Consider the following 16,098-nt stretch of genomic DNA (forward strand, 5'->3'; position numbering starts at 1 on the left):
TTCCCAAAGGACTGCACCCCGAGGGAGGGTCTCACACTGGAGCAATTAATGAAGAACTGCAGCCCCTGGGAAGAACCCATGTTGGGGCAGGAGAGAGTTTGAGAAGTCCTCCCTCTGAGGAGGAAGAAGTGGTGCAGAAAATGTGCAGGGAACTGACTGCAGTCCCCATTCCCCATCCCTCTGCACTGCCTAGGGGAGGAGGTAAAGCTGTCAGGAGTGAAGCTGAGCCCAGGCAGAAGGGAGGGCTGGGGGAAAAAGTGCTTTTTAAGCTTTGGGTTTATTTCTCATTACCCTACTCTGATTTGATTGGTGATAAATTATACTAATTTCCTGAAGTAGAGCCTGTTTTGCCCATGACAGTGACTGGTGAGTGACCTGTCCCTGTCCTCACCTCACACATGAACCTTCTGGTGAGTTTTCTCTGCCCTGCCCAGCTGAGGAGGGGAGTGACAGAGTGGCTTTGGTGGGCACCTGGCACAGGCAGGGTGAGCCCACCACAGTTCCCCTCCTAGCACACAGACAGCAAGTGGGGCACAAACTGCCTGGGCCACAGGATCAGGAATGTGCTGCCCACAGCATCAGAGGTGCTCAGGGAGCAGATGGAATGACTGCTGCCTGTCCTGGCTTCATGACAACCACTTATCTGTTTCACCAGACACAGATGAGGTGCCATGGCAGCCAGTGAGAGAGAAAGATGGGGTGAGAAAAGAGCTGTGATAATGAGAGTCTGACCACAAACAATTCTTTCCAGGAATGGTTTCTTTAACTCACCCTAAACAATGGGCTACACTGTCCAAGTATTACCTACACAGTACTTGAAAACCCTCATTCTAATAGCAAACAGCTGTTGGACTGAACCACATTTATGCCCTCTGCTTAGTGTTTGTGGACACTTGTGTGATTCCAGCTTTGGTCAGCTGTTCTTCTGGCTGATCTTCTGTCTGTCCTGCACAGGAAAATCCTCACTGCTCAACTTCACTGTTGTTCATTTCCCTCCTTGAAAGGCTCAATTCATTTTATCAGGGAGTAGAAATTACAAGACAACTATTGCTTCACGTGTAGATTGAAAATTCTTTGTCCAGCTTTTCTTGGGAGCCACACATAAATTTATTCTTCAAAGAATTGCTTAAAAATTTTCACACGGACTCTGGAAATGCAGGACTTATCACATTGCACACAGTTTTCAGGTGTAGAATCTTGGAGTTGCCTTATGAATGCTAAATTTAGATGTTGATGTTGCTTGCAAGAACAAATAAATTACAGACTGGCTCCGTGTCATACATGTGAAGAATTCATCAAGATCATACCTGGGTTTTTTCAATTTTTACATGTGGCTGATCAGTTTTTGCATACCTTTAATAGTATGCAAAGGTTATCCTTCAAAGTTATACAGATGCCCTTAATGGCAAAATTTAGTATCAAGTATTTTAAGTCATGCCAGTATATCTTACTATCTGGGATAAGTGCCTGATCAATTCAAAACTGTCTGGAAAAGAGTTTTCTCAATCTCTATTTCTTTATTTTCTGGAAGGAATATTGTTTCCTAACTATTTCATCTCATAGTGAAAGACCAAAAAGGGAGATGAGAAATTGAATATTGCTTTTGTGACACTACTGAAGTTAACTTGGAGCACATTTACAGACTTCATGTTGTCTTCATATTATACAGGGACAGCAATCGAAGCAGAGAAACAAGAAGAAAGGCATTCTTGCCTTCCTCATTTCCCTTTCTTTTGTTCATGAAAGACCATCTAAATTTCTGATTAATAATATTTACACTCATATTGGCTGGATACAAAACTATGAAGTGAGAAAAAGTTGATGGTTTTCAATGAATATTGTTTGGAACATCTCCAATTTCATACACCAGGGCATGACACGCTGAATTTTGAATGTGCTAGAAAGCTTTGTTATTCTTTCTAAATCCCTGATTTCTTTATCTGATGAAAGAAAAATACAAGCTAAAAGTTGTAGCTTGTATAAAATCTGAAGCTTAATAAATATTACAATTACTACATTACTGTTTCCCACATAGCTGTAATAGACCAGCATATTTTCCTCTCTTCTGACACATCTCTTAAGGAAGCTTCTCTCACTAAAACCTACTGGGGAGTAAAGGGAAAAAAATTACTTACCATTAAGTGCATTACTCAGCTTCTATGAATGCAAAATTTTAAAGCCAACTGTCTTGTAAATACAAAAAAGAGTATTTTTCTTGCCTAAGTAAACACGTATTCACTTAGGAAACAACTGCATATTATTGTGGAAATATCATTTAAAACTCATAGCAAATGAAGGTGTACAATCAGCCTTGCAGCTTGTCACAAAGCACTCAGTGCCTGATCAGCTCACCCAAGATGTGGAAAATTTCAAAGACAGGAAGCAACTTCTCCTCCCAGATTCTCACTGCACTAATTAGCTTTGTCTTGCTATTTCTTCCATGGATGCAGAGAACTTCAACTTCACAGAGATCCCTAGCACTGCAAGATGGACTCATCTGTAAATTCTGTTCCTTTGTACAGCAGAAATGGGTTATGTATTCCACACAGGAAAATTACAGTAAAAAGATCCATCCTATGGTAATTAAAATATGAGCTATCAGTGTCAATTTTATGAGAAGTATTAAATACATATATAGAAGTGTTTAATGCAGTGGTACAACCACACAGCTGTTCACATAGGAATAAATGTGAAGAAACCCACACAGTCTTCAGTCCCTCCCTGTCATGCTTGTGTGTGCAGTGTATTGTTAAATGATGGACATATTGTGCATGCTTAATTAAAAACTAAGAAATGACTGTAAAGTATGGAATGGCTTTTCTAGCACCTTAACAAGACATAGATATATTCAAAACTGTCTGGAAAAGAGTTTTCTCAATCTCTGTTTCTTTATTTTCTGGAAGGAATATTGTTTCCTAACTATTTAATCTCATAATGAAAGACCGAAAAGGGAGATGAAAAATTGAATATTATTTTTGTATATTTTGAATATTGCTTTTTGTATTGCCTTATGTATTCCATACAGGCAAATTACAGTAAAAAGATCTATCCTATGGTAATCAAAATATGAGCTATCACTGTCAATTTTATTAGAAACATAAAATCAATATATAGAAGTGTTTAATGCAGTGGTACAACCACACAGCTGTTCACATAGGAATAAATGTGAAAAAAACCCACACAGTCTTCAGTCTCTCCCTGTTATGCTTGTGTATGCAGTGTATTGTTAAATGATGGACATATTGTCCATAATTTAATCTTAATTGAAAAATAAGAAATGACTGTAAAGTATGGAATGGCTTTTCTAGCACCTTAACAAGGCATAGATATATTGATGGTGGAACATCAGATAAAGGTAGTGTGGGTTATTTTGCTGCAGCTATGAGGCTTGTAGAGAGAGGAAATAATTTTCTAACATGCCAACTGTCATAGTTGAAGAATTCAGAAAATATCTCAGACACACAAAGGCATTGTTCTGAAATAAAAGCAACAGATTTCAAAAATCTGGGGGGTGGACTGGATGTTCTTTAAAGATCATTTCCAGCACAAACTATTCCATAATTTTTTGAGTCTGTAAGATAAAGATGAATGGAGGATGATGGCTCAGGGCTTAGATGGGTATGAACCAATTTGATTGCTTGGGTTAGTTATAGTGCTTAATAGTGCAGGTGATGGGTCCCTGTGAAGAATGGGGCTCCTCACTGCAGGAGAGAGGAGGATGCATGAAACATGGAGAAATTTCAGGCTTGCTCCCTTCTAGGGCAAAGAAATAGAGAGACTTGTAGTCTATAACCTGTATAGCATGGAGAGCTTAGCAGTGGACAAGAGAGTTTATAAAATGTCAAAAATATGTCTCTGAAAATCCTCTTATTTCTGTGATTGTGCAGAATTATAAATGAGTCCATAGTTACCAGGCTCATCCTCAGGAAGTTTCCCCTGAGGGTCCAGACTGAAGGATTAGGATGAAATGACCCTTTTGAGAAACAACCACTGACTGCCAAGTAGGTGTTTGTTCCCCTGTGGGCATTTTGTGTGGATTCTTCCTGAGTCACAATGGTTATTTACTTGGCTTTCTCTCAGTCGTGCACTGGAGGAAACACGTCACATTCTTGGACACTCAGGGATAGGATCCAAGATTGTTCTGCTGTACTTGGTATTTCCTCTGCAGCGGTGATGGGCAGGAATTGCTGAGTCCCACATTGTTTGGCTGGCTGCAGTCTGGGTGTGCCTGGTTTACTCTAGGCTGTGACTTTTCTTCTGCTCACACCCTTGGTGGGAATGAAGAATGGCTTGAAGGCAAGGATGGACAGCTCTGTCCATCTTACCAAGTCAAAGCTTCTCCTCTAAGGAATGTTAGAACTTCATGATTTTCTGCATAGATTAGAAGGCAAGGTATGCAACAGTCAGAACACTGAGTATCTCTTCAAAATAAAACTTATTACTTTAAAGAGCTATTTCTGCTTGAGAGTGAAAGTAAAACACAGGAGTTTGCTTAAAACCACCAGCTTCACTCCTGCTGTATTTTTGTCAGTGGTAAAACTTACAAGAACATTATATAACATGAAAAAGTTCATCTCTCCAGTAAGAAATGAGATAATGCAGGAGAAAAGTTCATAATAAGTAACTAATGCCAAGGGTAAATATCTCTAATGCAGCCAGCAAGAAGGTTTGTTTCATTTTTCTTTATCCTGGAAGATTAATTCCAAGATCATAGAAGGAAATGCACCAGGTTTTGCCTTTTTATTAACAAAAGCATTAAAAACATAATGTGATGGACTTGCAGATGACAAAATTGCCTTTCTTAAAATGTAAAAGCTCAAAAAGTTGGGTATTAGGGAGGAACTGAAGAAAAAACAAACAAAAACCCCACAGCATGCCTCTATATGCTAGAGCAGGACTCTGAGAACCTTGGTTTGGAAGTGGATGAACATTTGAAGGATCTAAGAAGTCTTAACAGATAGGATCTGGCTGAAAAAAAGATGAAAATATAAATGTTTAATATTTTATGCTGTGTTAGGAGTGCATTCCAGTTTAAGCAAAAACTCAAATGGTCTTCAATAAATGTGCAGCAAACAGATCATGAAATCAAACTCAAATAATAATTACAATTTTTAAAAAATCATTTTCTGGATTCATTAATTGCTTCTAGGAAGGCTGTTGTATACATCAAGATGGCCAGTTTAAAATGTTACATTGGGAAAAGCTGCTAAATAAAGAAAAAGATCTAGAAAAGAAAGGGTTCATTGCTTTCTTCTCTGCTGACAAGGAGGATATGATATCAAGAACATTGTCTTAGACCTAGAAAATCTGCTTTCTGAGAGTCTGAAGACTTGCTAAGATCATTCAGCCTCCAAAGCCCATGGGAAGATTATTCAGCCATGAGTTGACTGTGTAATGTTTTCATTTCTTATCTGTGAGGAGCCAGCTCCACTCATGAGCACTTGCAAAATCTGGAATGTGCTACAGGGATGCCAGAGTGACTCTGGAGTCTGCAAGAGTTCTGCCACTGGGTTTTCCTGTCCATGGTGCCAGGCTCAGGCTGTCTGAGATAGTGGAGAGCTGGTGGCATAAGGAATACATCATGTGGATAATGTTGGTGCTATTAATCCTCTTTTTATTATAACCTAAACCCCATATTATTATCTGAATGACTCCGAATCTGTTAATCTAACATGAGTTAAAGGGATGATAAAAATAGTGTCTTGCTTTACAGGCATTCATTTATAGAAATAAACTTTACCTAGTGCATAAAAATTAGGGTGGATAATTCCAGGCTTACATTTCATACATCCCAGTTCATAAAATTGATGTCTTTTAAAATACAATATTAAGATGCTGTGATTCTATAACATGTTGTATTTGGTGGTTTTACTGAACCATTGCAGTAAATATTGATTTAGGCAACTAAGTCTCCTGAGATAAAATTAGGCACTGAGGAACAAACTCAGCCTACAAAAACAAAATCAGATTTATTTAAAAGTATAACTGTGTTTGTGTTAAAGGTATAGAATGGTAGTTTTCTGAAGCTTTATTGAATATTTTTATTCTGTTTGGAGGCTGGACATTTCAGAGGTTTTTGTAGGAAGCTTAGCACTGCAATGATGGCTGAGCTAAGTCTCTGGGTCTTCAGGACTTCCACTGCTTTGATCTGTCAGATGTGCCCTCCTGGGTACAGTCTGGAGGACAAAGCTTTGGGCTCTGCATCAGGACCATGCTGCCTTTCAAACCTACCAGCCATGTCCAGGACACACCTGAGGGCACCACTGACACAAAACCAGGAGAAGATTGTTATGAACTTGTTCTAGAGGGGTTACTTTTCATCCACTGACATATAAATGAGTGAATATTTTAAATTGTCATAGGTGAGCACTTAAATACTTTATTGACCTTTGCTGAATAGTTTTATTAGTGATATTTTATACTCTGTTATGAGCAATACAAATATGATTTTTTTTTCTTTATGATAAAGGTCTTTTCTTCAAAAATAACCATCTTTAGCATATGTTAGAAATGGGGTGACAAGTTAGGATAAGAACCAACAATTCTCAGTTTCTGTACGTGGTGAAAAACTCCTAACAGGCATCTTTGCTTTTAGCCTACTTTTGTCTGCCTACAAAGAACTTTGCTTGTCAAGAATTGTAGGTACCTACTCTTCAAGTGGAAAGAATAGCTGGCCTCCAGCCTCCCACAGGGAGAGCTGAAAATTAAAAAGATCTTTTCGAGAACCTAAGAATGGCTTTAGCCCCTTCAGCAGCTGAGTAAGATTTTATAATAGAAGTGCAAACGCACGTGCTGCAACTCCCAGTGAAAAGCTGTCATGATACCACATTATTTGCAATCTAAACCTCAGCTTCTCCAGGCATTCTCCTGCACTTTATAAGCGACTCTGATGTAAAGATAATTTCTGGCAGAGCTCTTAATAATTCTTGACAAATATTTGAAAATTATAATCTGTTATGAATGTGAGTTAAATGGGTGTGCTGGGAGCTTTCCCCTCAGTGCACAGCAGAATGGGCAGGGGCTGCCTCAATGAGCTACAAAATTGTTAGCAGTGACCATCACACCCTGTAGGCAGATGTGCCCCTGGCTGCCTTGGCTTGGGAGAGTTCCTGGTGTGCCTGGGTGCTGCTGGAGGTGGGGACCTTTGTAAATGTACATGGGAACAGCTCCTGCCCAGTGCCAAAGCCCTCAGTGTGAGCAGCAGCAGCTTCTGAGCTTCTTTGCTGCTCAGAAGAAAGAGAGTCACCACTCAGGACACGTAGGTTTGTACTTCCAAGGCAGCATCAGCCACTGGATGTGAGTGCAGGTCACGGAGCTGTGAGTCCCTCCCAGAGTGCTGTGAAAGTCACCACACCAACACCACTCCTCTTTCCAAGTGGATCTCATCACCCAATTCTTCCTGCATATTCTCCTCTTCCTCCAGTCCTGCTGGCTTCTCTTTGCATTTGCTCTCTTCTCTTCTCTTCTCTTCTCTTCTCTTCTCTTCTCTTCTCTTCTCTTCTCTTCTCTTCTCTTCTCTTCTCTTCTCTTCTCTTCTCCTCTCCCTTCTCTGACCTTCAGTGACACAATTACCTCTCCCATACCATTCATCATAATTTTATCTCCCATTCTACCCCTCACCCCTTGCCTTGCACCCTTCTGCCTCTGCTCCCTGTGGTTCACTGGGAGATGCCTTTTCTCTCTCTGGGTTCCCTTTCTTCACTCCAGCTGCCCTGGACCTTTAGTTTCTGATGTTCTTCTGTCCCAACCCCGTGCCAAGAGAAGGGCAGTGCTGGAAAGGTGTGCCTGTTGCAGAGGACAAGGGACAGTTTGCTTTCAGAATGCTGTGTTTTCAGGACTGAGGCATTTAAGGATATGTATTGTATAGAGTCAGGAGTACATCTAACCCCATTGCATGCTCCTACCTTTTCTTCTGTCCTGACAGTTTGACCTGGGCAAAATTTCCATTTATCCACATTGTGTCATCCCATATGTTCCCTGCCTGGTCCCTCTGCAGCCTCTCCCTGGGCACGTGCACATGCAGCCAGAAGTTGAGGGAGCATAACCCAGTTTCCTGCTTGCCCACCCCAGGGAGAAGAGAGGATGAACTGTGCCCAGAGTGACTGCACAGAGGATCCAGTCAATTCCCACTCCTCCCCTGTTCCAGGAACTCTCCAGCTGGCTTTGTGTTTACTTCTGCCTTCCCTGTGACATCTTCTGATAGTCTCAGTTCCTCTTTTGCACTCTGGAGAGAATGTTATCTGCAGTTCTCTTTTTTCCTCTTCTGATGGACTGGGCATGCCTGGGCTCCTTCAGAGCTCTGATCCTGCCAAGGCAATGAAAGACCATGCATTCATTGCTTCCCCTTGTTCATGCCATCCTTAACAACAACAACAACAACAACAAAATCCTTTCCATCCCAGCCTGGTCCCTCTGTGCAGTTCTCAGCTGACTTATTAGTAGTCCTGTGTTTGCCATTTGTGAGATTGACTGCACAAAAACTGTAGGTGTAAATTTAATAAAAATACATCGTAAACATTACAGCACTCAGCACCATGGTTTTTATAAAATGTAAAGTAAAGCTGGTTGTCCATATTGAGTTTTGGGGGGTAGCTAGCAGGGCTTTATTTCAAGGTTATGGTCCTTGATCCTTTTCCAGGTGGGACACAAAAGAAAAATACCCATGAGATTTCTGAAATTTCCTTTCTCTTCTGAAAGGAAGAGAAGAAGCATCTCAGACTGGTGTGGTGCCCTACTGCAACACTCTAACAGCATTTTTCAGAGCTAGATGAAAGCATGATAAATTGGTGACAGGAAGGGTCAGTCAGTTGCAGGGGGAAAAAAAAAAACCCACAAAGTTTGCCCTCCTGGCTACGTTCATGGACTGGATGACATTCCTGCTGCATGACAAATGTGCAGGCATCATCTTCCCAAGCTGGAAGGAGATACAGCAAGAATGTGGGAGAAACCAGAGGAAGCCAAGGGCATGATGGAAGGGTTTAGGAAATTAACTCCTTCTTTAGGAAAGGAACTAGGCTGGTGATAGATATCCATAAGGGGAGTGGTGGTGAGGGAAACAAAGATGCAAAACATGTCAGGCATGCTGAGGGGAGGCAGGACAGCAAGACATGGGATGCAGGCCCCCTAAAAGACTTGTGTAAGTTGGTCTCTAAAGGCTTACATGACCTTTGACAAGCCTTTAACATAGACATTGCTGAATCCTCATTGCTCAAGTCTCCATGCTCTTGGTTTTGTCCTCTTTCTGTCTTTTCTGGGCTGTCTTTGATGCCTTGGTGTCAGAGGAGAAAAGCAGCCCAGTTTATGGCTTCCACCTTGCAGTATTGCTGCCCAACATCTTCACTCCTCCACCAGTGCTGACAGCTTTTCCTGTCAGTGGCCAGAGGTGCCATTTCTGGCACAATAATGGTGAAAAACTGTAGTGGTGTGACAAAAAAATGAGGTTTCTGGAGCCTTTGTTCCATGCAAGAATGTCTGCATGGCCTCCTGACCTGCCTGCATGAGCTTGGCAGAGCCCAGGTGAGTTATGGGGTTAAAGACCACATAGAATAAAACAAAACATCCCAGGTCCCAAAAGTGGAGCCTAAGGAGGAGTGTACAGCAGATTTAAAGAGTGATGGAGAAGCTTCAGCTGCATATTCTACTTCCACAATATATAATGGATAAGTGGGAAGGCAGCTCACAGTGGCTGTGGAGTCATCATTAAAGCAAGGCTTGCAAGTTCAGCTTGGGTACATCTCTAAACAAGGGAGGGCAGCAGCTTTTTTGGTAGCTGAGTTCAGCTGTCTCACACATCCTTGTCTCACCCCTCCTCCCACTCCTGTATCCTGAGAAAGAGCTGTGCTCCTCCAGAGGAAGCTGGGGAAGGAGGGAGGTTGATCATTAGGCTTTCTAGATCCCTTATTGTCAGACCCTCTAGAATCTCTCTTGAGCAGCAGTTCCTCCCAAATAGCCTTTCTCCAAAATGTCTTGGGAAAGATTGAGATAAGGAAGTAAAGCTCTGGCCATGGAGACACCCCAGGTTATGCCATCTGCACTAAAGGATCCTTCAGGATGAGTTTGGCAATTTCAGAGTCATGGCTGTCCTTGACAAAGCAAGCCTGGAAAAGTTTTATCAGTTTTGTCTTTGTCTCCCCTGAGAGGCTCAGCTCACCGTGGCAAGGCCAGTGTGTGATGTTCCCTGTCTGTGGCTCTGAAAGAGTCCAGCATGCACATGCAAATGGCTTCTACTTTCAACCTGATGGAAATTCTGGAAAATGGCTACCCAAGTGATAGACAACTGAAAATTAAGTTATAATGGACAGTTTTAGGCAATCATCCTGTAAATGTCTATACTTGGCATGTATCTACAAATACCATTTACATTGTAAGCTAACTGAATCAAAGTGCCTGCTGGAAAAAACCTTGGAAACAGGCAAGAAGCCCCTGAGATCTGCACCAAGCTGGACTAGTGGAACAACAGAAGATTTTCTTAAGCTTATTGGCAATTGACCCTAAAATAAAAAGCTACAGTCAATAGATTTTAACAGTTTACAGACCACAATAGAAAAAAAATAAGAAAAACTTTCATGGCTATGTGCTCAATTTCCTTGTTTGCCACAAGGCTGTATCTTGAACAGCCACATTTCAGCTCTATTTTTAGGCCACATTCATGGAGAAGAACCACAAGATCCAGAGCTCCTATGAGCTGTGCGTTTCCCAGGGAGACCTCAGGAAGCAGCTGATGTCTTGTTTGCTCTTCCAAAGAGGGTGGCTCTGAGCTCCCTCTTTCCTGCCCCAGCCTTCTGAGACAGGCAAAGGAGGGCATTTCTTCCTCACACCCCTTGGGATGTGTCAGGGGCATCCTCATGGATGGACAGTGCTGCCAACACTGACTCTGTGCCACATAATCCCAAAAACAACCTGCCAAGAGCTGCTGGATGAAGCAGAAATTGGAAGCTGCAAACTAAGCCCAAAGTTTAATCATTCCTGAGGTAATGTACATAAGGAGGAAATGAAACTCCCCTCTAGAAGAGTGATATATTTGCTTATTGTCTGAGGAACTAACTACTGTGAAAAGGAAAACAGGGTCTGTGAAGTGTTTTAGCTGGTTTTTGTGCAGCTCAGAGGGTAAAGCCTTGCTTTTACTAACTATAGACATAATGATAGAAACCATCCCTTGGTGCAAGACTGAATTTAAAATGAAAGAGTTGATATGATTCCACCATAAAATTCAGTCATTCTGAAAATGAAAGCAAAACCCATGAAGGATTTACATGAATCCTTAAAGGGACATTAGCTTCAAGAAAAATCCACTTCACTTTGTCAGCAAGTACTTCAGGGGCAGGAGGATTTAGTGCTGAGGAAGCACACAGTTTATTTAAACTTCCCCTTCAGCTGCTGTAGAGGGGTTTGGAACAGCCCCACGTCCCCTCAGGGGCACCTGGATGAAGGTGATGGGTTTGGTTCAGGACCACAGGGGAGGTTCAGCTCTCCTCACCCTGTTAAGAGAAATTATCTTGGAATAGCTGCTGGGATGTTTATATTGCATAGCTATCACAAATAAATCAATTTAGCAAACACTGCTTTCCCCTTTCCCCCTAAATGTGCTCGTGGACCCTGTGCAGCACTTACAGATGTAAGGCAGAGCAGCTGTTTCCCTCATAATTTTCCATTTTCAGTCACATTTGACAAAACTATGGCTTTTTCTTTGCTCTTGGAAAGACTAATGTCTGATGTCTGCTCAAATTTACTGAGTAAATAAAACATCAGGTGGTGTCCCTGTGTACATTTAGGAGTGTAAAAAGTGGCAAAATAGGTTTGTTTGGGCTGCTCTAGACTAAGAGCAATCATTCCCATGGCATCCACCTCTGTGCTGCCTAAAGGCAGCCAAAGGGCCTCTCTCTGAAAAGGCAACACATTAACCTTTGGACAGCTGGATCTCCCACCTTGTAGCTTTTATTCTATTTCCCCCCTTCAAGGATAGACCAAAGATGATTATTTGCTAATAAGATTAGATTATCATTTTAACCTGTTAAATAAAATCTGTACAAATACAATATAATGGTTATAATTATGAAATATAATTTAGTATCATTATTACCAATATGTGAAAATGGAGCTGGAATAATTTCTAGTATGATCAGCAGCAGACAACCCATGTCTCAATGTTGAGTCTTTATAATGAAGATAAATTGCATTTAGATATTTTCATGGGTGCTTCTGCCTAGTAAAGGCAATTTGTAGGTTTTCTCTCTTTGAAACAATAAATTTCTGTTTGTACCTCTTACCTCTAAACTGAGTAAATATAATATGGATGTCCATGAAACCTCCGGAATTACATAACAGTCAAAATTCAATGACTGCAGATTTGCATTTGTTAAGTTCTTTTTGCATTGAGGTTTATCATTTAATGTGAACTCCTGGTGACCCCAAAATAACTCACAGCTTGTTAGGGACTTCAATAGGGCATCAAAGCAGACACATCCCAGTGAGATGAAGAAAAACCACCCCACATTAAAATAAAACAACCACTGTGCTACTAGAAAAATGCTATCAACTACAATTAAACTTAGTATGACATATGTAGATGCAATTTTTGCAAAAATATGGGCAGCCCCTACCTATTTTCATACATTTGGTTATAACACTTTTATAACTGGCATGGACCCACAGATATATTTTCCCTTTCCTGGTGGTTGGTGCTGTAGCTTGTCTGGTTTTGCACCTGGCAAGCTGAAAGCATCTACATTCTAACCTTGTCCAGAAAGAAGATTGTACCAATTTATCTCAATCTTTTCTAAATTGGAGAAGTTAAATTGATACTTTTGTGTGTGTGCAGCTGATGGTGTTGATCTACACTTCTCTTCCAATTAATCTCTCTGGCAGTTGCAGCAAATCCTGCCTACCAACCAGTCCCTGAGTGTGCTTGGGAGGAGTTCAAACACTGCAACTAGAACAGGACTGGGCTGCAAAGAGCCAAAGCAGAAGTGAAACTGAAGTCCCAGAGTGTTTTGCCTATTGCTCAGACCTCCCTTGCAGTGCCACGTCTCCCCATGCCCCAGATTAGCAGGTTTGTCACCAGGGACTGTCTGAAGCCTGTTTGATAGATGCCATTTTCTAATGCTGCTGAAATACATTGCCCTTTCCAGAGGTGCAGGGCAGAAATAACTATTTGTCCTTATAGGACTCCAGCTCAAATAACCCCCTTTACACTTAAGTCATTCTCACCTTTCTCCTTAGGATTCAATTTGACCAACATTTCAGCATGTGGGTTCTGATGCTCACATCTCTCTTAAGGGGTTCCTCTCACCACCAGCATCTTGTCCCTGTCCCTGGGCTCCCTGCTTCACCATGCTATTGTAAATATTTGTGCTGTTCCTCCAAGTAAAAAAAAAAAGGAAACAAATAAAAAAGTGGCCTTTAACCATATTTACTTTTCCATGTGGATATTGAAGCAATTTTGCCAGAGAGAGGAGAAGGCAGGATGGCTGAGAACGATGGCTGGGAGCAAGGGGAGAGGAGGACACCACCTTTCAGTGGCTGTGCTGATTTGGAGCATTTGTCAAGCTGCACACCCTTCAGTTCAGCCTTTTATTTCACAGGATGGTTCTCCTCCTAAGGAATTCTTCACTGATATTTGTCATGTTGACTAAGCAAATCTAGGGGTGCCTCACCCTGGGATCTGTGCCTGTCTGGGGCTGACTCTCACTGCCTGGGGTGCCACACAGGAGTCCTGGCTACTGGGGTCCAACCTTCAATTAGTGTCAAATATTCAGTGATACCAAGTGGGCACAAAGACTTTGCTGTGGCCTATCTGAAAGACAGGAGTAAACCCAAAGCTTGTTTGTGCTTACCTGGGCCTGTAATTAAACCACCAGGACACTCGAGTCTTAATCCAATTGAAAGTTCTTTGATTACAGCATTTAAAATTGTGCCTTCATTACAAACTCAGCAGGCCCAATTATTTTGCAATTATGAACATTAATAAGTGGTATAGGAAAATCAGGACAGCCTGGAGGATTTGAGGATGGCAACTGCTCCTGAGAAGGATGTGGATGTGTTGCTCAGGAGCGATCAGAAGCTGCTGCCAGGCAACGAGGGACCTGAGAGGAACCTCCTGGGATGAGGGGCAGGCTCTAGATCATCTCATCTTCCAGAGGGAGGTGAGACTTGCAAGGGCCTCCCACCACTGCAGAGAGCAGCCCCAGGGAAGCAGGGCAGGGAGAGGTGCTCTTTTCCTCAGGGCTGCCAGACAACCAAACGCTGGCAAATGACTTTGGTTAAAGCTCTTTCAAGCTTTTATCACATACGTAGCTGTGAGATAAATTGGGACATCTCATTTAGCAAGCAAAAGGACCCAGCCCTGGCCTTTTGTTGGTCTCTTTGGATCAGGGAAGAGAAGTTGTGGTGCTCATGAAAATGATAATGACAGAAGAAGCTTTTCTAACTCAGCATGGTCTTTGTTCCCACACTTGCCTTTTTGTTGAAGCCTTATTTGAGAATCCTGGGATATGATTTAGGCTTGACTAAACTAAGCTCTGGCTCTTGAAGGTAGTTTTCTCATGAGCTACTAGGCTAGTCCATTGTTGGAGAAACAAGAAACAGGAGATGAAAAGAGGCCACAGACTGGTGATTACTTCAAATTACAGAAAATAATCAGACTAATCTCTTTTTATGATGCCAAGAATTAAAATATGGTAATAAAGAGACAGTTATTTGAAAATATTATGGATTAATCATAAATTACTGTTAAGGGCACTAAGAAAACCACAATCCATTTTGGTTGAACACAGCTCTGGTGATCACTGCTGCTTCACTGCTCACCTGCTGGCTCTCCTGTGTTGCCATTTTGGAGGCAGGTGAACTTTGAGGTGACAGCCTAGGCAAGGTTTGAAGGCATCTGTCTCCTGTCAGTGCAGTGTCTCCTGTCTGAAGCAGAAGAGGCAGTAGATGAGCAGGTAACAATCTCAGGGTTTTGAACTCCCCCTGTTATCTCTGCCTTAGAGAAGGCTACCCATGTGTCCTGGGGTGACTTTATGATGCTTGCATCCCCATTCATCTGTTTAGCCCAGAAATAACATTAACAAGAGGGACTTCTCTCCCTGTGTTTGAAGAATTGAAGAAAGACTATTATAGAGGTGGTAAACTGACTGAAAATTTTAGGGTTTGTCTCTTTACATTGTCAGTGGGAAATAAAAGGTTGTAGGGGGAGGATAAGTGTTCTGAAGGTTTTGTTCTGTTTCTTATTACCCTTTCTTTTAGTTACTATTAATAAACTTTTCTTTATACCCTTTCAAAATTTTGAGCCAGCTTTACCTTCCTCCTAATCCTATCTCACAGCAGGAAATGAGTAAGTACATTCTAGTGAGTGCACTGGTGTTTGGCCAGCACTGAACCCACCACACCATGCTTGATGGAAGCACACCTAGCACATTAACAAGCAGCATTTCAAATGAAATGCTCTCATGTTTTAAGAGCTGGGAAGCACAAGTTTAAAGTAAATATAAAGTTACTGGAGTTGAACGTGTAATTTCTCATCACCCAAGGTAAGGTAACTGGTTCTGAGCAAGCTTCAGCTGCAAGGTACTGAGCCTTGACAGAAAATCTCTCCCTGAAGGTTCAGCCAGGGCAGTCCCTGCCCTTTCCCATCCTGGTGGCCTCATCTTTGTCTTCCTGCCCTCCCCACCAGCACTCCTTAGATACTCATGTGAGCCAGACCAGGGAGACAAAAGGAGAGAAAGAAAATCCTTTCTTCTGAAGGGTGAGTTTAACCAGCTCCCAAGAGAACTCCCAGTGCCAGTGAGGAGGAGGAGGAGGAAGGGTGGGAACAGGTGCTGGGCACAGCAGAGGGGGAGTTTTCAGCTGCACAGAGTGGTTAGACAGGCTTTTGCTGTATGTCAAACCACACCTGGAGTTACACCAGCGTGGAGCCGGGCGCTGTGAGCGTGTGGGCCGGGTGACATGGCCTTCTGCCATTGCTCCACTTTACTGTCACACTGTTAGAGCAATGGCCTTCCCAGCCAAGGCTGGCATTCCCTGCAGCCTTAAAGGAAGTGTTCAATCACCAGGTGAGCCCTATTAGCTGCAGGGGTGGCCCTGGAGAGCTGAGACCTCTGTGTG

The 16,098-nt window shown here is 42.2% G+C and overlaps 1 long non-coding RNA gene across 1 annotated transcript; it reads right to left on the reverse strand.

Annotated features, from left to right (window-relative positions):
* Positions 1 to 4,721: 4,721 nt before the first annotated feature.
* On the reverse strand, positions 4,722 to 15,045 carry LOC139591576 (uncharacterized). Its single transcript, XR_011679681.1, has 2 exons — positions 14,803 to 15,045; positions 4,722 to 8,305 (listed from the first exon to the last, which is right to left on the reverse strand). It is a non-coding gene; the product is annotated as an uncharacterized lncRNA (long non-coding RNA).
* Positions 15,046 to 16,098: the final 1,053 nt, after the last annotated feature.

The sequence above is a fragment of the Agelaius tricolor genome, unplaced genomic scaffold, assembly GCF_023055355.1.
Source record: "Agelaius tricolor isolate 1412-34295 unplaced genomic scaffold, bAgeTri1.0.p SCAF_7, whole genome shotgun sequence".
Classification (NCBI taxonomy): Eukaryota; Metazoa; Chordata; class Aves; order Passeriformes; family Icteridae; genus Agelaius; species Agelaius tricolor.